The following is a 6,074-nucleotide window of genomic DNA, read 5'->3' on the forward strand; positions in this document are numbered from 1 at the left end:
GGGCCCCTATACACGGGGGATCGTGAATTTGGAGCTGTCAACGAAGCCCTATCATTTTGAACAGCAGAGGAGCACGAATTTCAGAGAGGAGGAAGAGAGATCTACGAGTTCTTCAGCATAAAGAGGATGAGTTTAGCAGATCTGCAACCCTTCAGCACCCGTTATCTGCTTCCCTTAAGATCAAACTTTAATTTGATCTCGAGAAGAGTGTTTGCCTCACCTTGTTGAGTCATTCACTTCAATTTCTTGTTTTCTTTGTGAGACAACAAAATCAACCGGATCTGATCTGCGATGGTCCACGGATAAACCTTGGCACAGGCAAAGACCCCACGCAAGCAGTGGGTGATGAACATCCTCTGCATGTGTTTCTAGGGAATTGTTGATATATTTCTTTTGTGTAAAGAAGTCTTATAAAAAGACTCATCTTTTTTGAATTTGTAAAAGTCGATAAACGATTGTAGTGGATTCCACTAAGAAATTAATTTCCGACGCAAACACGCTAGCGACCACAGTAGGAGCCAACAATCTCGCTGTCGAGGCTGTTGTGTTGGAACCATTGATCAAGATCCCGATTGAAGCAGAGGTCGAGTACGAGTTCGACCAGCAGAAGTTCGAGGAGTACGTCTCATTCTCCTCCTCCAGATCCTCCTCTCCTTACAAGCATAGGAAGATCTCTTCGTTGAAGAAGCTTTGTTGGTCTTCGGATCTGAAGACACAGTGATTCTCACCCTATCGCCTCTTCGGCACCTAAGCAGGTCGAATCTGATGTTGAGAACAACTCCTCATCAATCAAGGAGTTGCCCGTTAAAGCTGCGCTAATTCTAACGAAGAGGGCTCGTCAGAGGCAGTGCAAACGCCTTGCCCGTCAATTTGCCAAAGCTCTGGAGCAGGTTGACGAACTCCGCTATCAAATGGATTTGGAATTTAGGAGGCGCCATGCGATTAATCCATAACCACAACAAGCAACCGAGCTCTCCTCTAAACCATCAACCAACAAGTGGGTTCGTGTCAAATGAACTCGTTCGACTCTCGAGGAGCGCATCCAAAAGCATCACACACTTCTTGCTCATGCACGGATTCTCGTGCAGAAGGCACAAGAGTTGCAGAAGGAAGAGATGGCCAAAGAATTGCCAAAATCTAAACAAGACTGGATGCCAAAGCCCAAAATAGCGCTAAAAATAGCACCGAAAACAACCGAAACACCTCTACCTGGTGCAAAACACCAAGTGTGTTTCGCACCTGGTGCGAAACACCAAGTGTGTTTTGCACCTGGTCCTAGCTCCGCACATGTTTCTCAGCGTCCAACAGCCTCCGATCCTACACCATCTGATCATGTACCTCTAGTGAAGCCTCATGGCAGCGTGGACCTATCCAAATTCAAAATGAAGATAGTGGATCGCCTTGTCCTTTGCACGAGGATTAGGGCAAAGCTCTAGTTAAAGAACGTTTGGGTCTGGTAAACAAATCTCGATTGACTCTTCAGGCTAGGCATCGTACGTGTCCTCCCAACAAGTTAAAGTCATCCCATATCAAGAAAATACTCGTAACTGTCCGCTTAGGATTACGTGTCCAGGTACACGAGCCCATTGAGATTTCATGCTCGCAAGAGGGTGGATCTAAATGTGTGACTCTTGAGAACGCTAACAAGGTGGTATATCCCCAGAAGAAAACATGTCTATCAGACGACGGTGATGTTACACCTTGGAAGTTATGCCAACACTCGATAGGCTATTCCGACCATAATGCCGATGAGTTGTACTATCAGGCTAAGGGTACGAAGAAATCTTGAAAGAGAAGTATCTCAGAATTAGACTCTCATTGTCCATGTGAAAAGTTAATCAGGACAGTATTATCAACATGTAGCTGCCCCAGGACTGCTCCATGGAGGGTCTCGGTATTCGAAAGGATCTCCACTGAAGCCCCTAAATCTAAATCAAGATGCTTCTGTAAAAGAAGATCAACCGGTCAAGAGGATGAATTCTTTGAAGTTACTATCAACATGGTTGACAAAGGAAAGACAGCGATTGCCTCGAACAACTCTAATCCCGACTTTTCTCTAGGAAGAAAAATCAATTCAGGAATAGCCCAATGAATGTCTTGGCTCCAGGTAGAAGCCATCAGACATAGGGATTACCCGATGATCCACGAAGGACTATCTTCAGATGACGAACTTTCATATACTTACTCCGCAATCGCCTCCAACGATGCGATGTCTAGCATTGGACAAGCTCGTGAAGTGTTCATGGTCAACACCGAGCAAATAGACAAAATCCTCGAAGACGCTTTGGCCAAGCAGAAGAAGGAGTTCAAAGTTAAAATGGAATTATCTGTGCAGTGAATAAAGGAATTACATGACTAACAGATACGGACTTTGTCAGATCAGATTGGTGAATCCAGCCATCGCAACATTGTCAATCAGTCAAACTGCGATCCAGAAGTAGAGGAAAATCTCAATGCTGATACCCCTCCCGACAGCGAAAACGCTAGGGGTGGTGCCATCAATAATAATAACGTTAGGGGTGGTACCGTTGTGAAAGCACCCTCATGCCACTAGGAAAGAGCCCTAGAGGGGGGTGAATAGGGTTTATACTAATCTAATCTGATTTATGCCAAATTAAAACTTATTAACAAATTATCCTAGCAAATAAGATATGCAATAAGTTATTAGCAAGGATAAGCAATATAAACAAGGGTGAAATAAGATAAACAAAAGATACAATTGTGATAGAAGTTATTAGCAAGGATAAGCAATATAAACAAGGGTGAAATAAGATAAACAAAAGATACAATTGTGATAGGGCAATATAAACAATGCAAACACAATAAACAAGGGTGAAATAAGATAAACAAAAGATACAATTGTGATAGGGCAATATAAACAATGCAAACACACAATATGATTACAGAGTTCGGACCTTCCATCCTACGTCTCTGTTCCCCATTCCCGGGGAGAAATCCACTACCACACCGGGTTTTCAACAATCACCAAAAAATGTTTACACCACACAATATCAGTTTTCAACACTCACCGATCAACGTTCACAATCTCACAATGTAACAACACTAACTACCACCTCAAGTGTTGGTCTCTAGCCTGTGTATTCCTCAAGTGTTAGGAATTATAACCTCTCTCTAGGCATTACCACCTACCCCGCTCCTCTTGGGACGACCCCGTCTCTCACCACACACTCTTCTTAGTGTACTAGTGTATTACAAAGTGATCTATACAATTAGGCTCTCTACAACAAAGTTTGTTCTCTACAAAGGATGAGAACTCTATGTAAGCTCACTCTCAATTGTTACAACTCCCCACAACCCAAATTATACTAAGTATGAAAATACAATAAGCTCAATGGTTGTGTGTGTAAACAATTAGAAAAACAAATATAAACTCAATGTAAATCTAGCTTATGAAAATGTGCTCAAACGTATAAAATAGCTAGGATTGAGTTTAAGAGAAACTTCTCTATAGATCAAGAGAGAGAGGGAGGCTCAAACGTATAAAATAGCTAGGATTGAGTTTAAGAGAAACTTCTCTATAGATCAAGAGAGAGAGGGAGAAGAGTTGAATGCTCAAACACCAATGGATGATCTTCCTCAAGCTCTTGTGAAATTGTCTTCACAAAATAAACTCTCAAGTGCTTAAAAGCTTTTTAAACAAACTTAAACCAAAACTCAAACCCTTGTTAAACTTTCTTAAAATATTCTCTTGAGTCTTTTTTGTCTAAGGTATGAGGGGTATTTATAGAGACCCCAATACACAAGAAAATCAAAGCAAAAAGATCAAAAAACCAAAACTCGAACAGGCTGGAAAAAAAACTAGCCGTTACAGCATCAGTCGACTAACGACTTTCATTAGTCGACTGATGAGCTGACCGTTAGAGGCATTTTCCAGCTCATCAGTCGACTGACGACTTATCAATCGACTGATGACCTCATCAGTCGACTGGTCAGTCGATCAAAACAAAACATAAACTTTTTATTATTCTAGGTGTTTTCTTCAGTCGACACATCAGTCCACTTACCCGTCGACTGATAACAGGTTATCAGCCTGTTTTGAAACAGAAATCTGATTTTCAAACCTTTTTTAAAAATAGCAAATAAAATCAGAAAAATGTATAACTTTGGGAAATGATTATAAACATGAAAATAAACATGTTACAAAAACTAGTTTTTAAAAAGCACCTCTAAAATGAGAAATCTCTTCATTTTTCAAAATAGTCCAAAACATGAAAATGAACAACACTTGTTTTGTCATTTTGACTAAACCATGTTTTAAAACTTTATAAAATGTTTATATAGACTTAATGAAATATGTATATAATGATTGTTAAGTCTATAAACAAATAACTCATTATTTTCACAAATTTATATTTGTATAAACTTGAAAACTATAAAACAAAAACATGTATATATATATATATATATATATATATGAGAAATATGAGTATGTTTGGTACCAAGCACAAATTTTGTGCTTGGTAGTGATGTGTCACATCTCTATCCACTCACTACCCATGTGAATTTGAAACCAAAACATGTATATATATATATATATATATATATATATATATATAAACCAAAACGTGTATGTGTGTGTATGATTGAGCTTAAAATACTAACACACATAATATAAAAAACTAAACTAAATATACCCAAGCTTGTGATCTTCAACGAAGCTCTATCTTGGTACACTTGTGGATGAAGCTTGAACTTGGATCTTCAATATGAATTGCATTGCTTCACTCCACTATTCTGTCAACCTCCATTGGATATGATTGTGAATGCTCAATTCCATCCATCCTCTAACTTATTGTTTGCCTAGAATAAATACAAAACACAAACACTAGACAAACAACATTAGTTGTAAATTGTTTGTTAATCATCATCAAAACAAAATGACCCAACAATTATTCCTCCCTAAAATCAGCCAAAGGGAAATACATGCGAAGAGGACCAGAAGATGAAAAACCTCAAGAGTAAGATCAACACCTTGATGTCCGCTCGAGAGGTGAAGAAAACCGGGATTCCATGTCCATATCCCAGAGAGTGGGAGTCGATTCCGTATCCGACGAAGTTCAATCTAATTAACTTCACGTCATTTGACGGAAAAGGTTCACCCACTCAGCATCTGGTTTATTTCAAGTCCCAGCTGGGCATGATCTCCGGCAATGAACCTTTGATGGTCCGGTCATTCATTGGCACCTTCACGAACGCCGTCTTGTCCAAATGGGAGAGACACCAGGGAAAATACGCCAACTTCATCTCGCCCAAATGGGAGAGACACCAGTGGTGTCTCACCCAATAGGTGAGACACCATTAGTGTCTCTCGACCAGTAAAGCTGTTTTTGCCCGTTTTTCGATAAGATTTTATCCTAGAACCTCCCTAACTGATTTGACGCTATATTTGAATGTGGTTAAATGGTTATAACCGAGGATAAAATCAAATCATTCATTCTTATCTAAAAATAGAGCTTCTGAAGCCTATAAATACAGCCCTAGGGCCCCTATACATGGAGGATCGGGAATTTGGAGCTGTCGATGAAGCCCTATCATTTTGACCAACAGAGGAGCATGAATTTTAGAGAGGAGAAAGAGAGATCTACGAGTTCTTCAACATAAAGAGGATGAGTTCGAAAGATCTGCAACCCTTCAGCACCCGTTATCTTCTTCCCTTGAGATCAAACTTTGATTTGATCTCGAGAAGAGTGTTTGCCTCACCTTGCTGAGTCATTCACTTCAATTTCTTGTTTCCTTTACAAGACAATGAAATCAATCGGATCTGATCTGCAGTGGTTCATGGATAAACCCCGGCACAAGCAAAGACCCCACGCAAGCAGCGAGTGATAAACATCCTCTGCGTGTGTTTCTAGGAAATTATTGATCTATTTCTTTTGTGTAAAGAAGTCTTATAAAAAGTCTCATCTTTTTTGAATCTGTAAAAGTTGATAAACGATTGTAACGGATTCTACTAAGAAATCAATTTCCGACACAAACAACAGGCACTTGTCACAGAGAACAGGGGTAGGAGCATGTACAGGGACCAGTCCAGAGGTCATGGCACATCCAAAGGC

This window comes from Asparagus officinalis, chromosome 4, assembly GCF_001876935.1.
Source record: "Asparagus officinalis chromosome 4, Aspof.V1, whole genome shotgun sequence".
Taxonomy (NCBI): Eukaryota; Viridiplantae; Streptophyta; class Magnoliopsida; order Asparagales; family Asparagaceae; genus Asparagus; species Asparagus officinalis.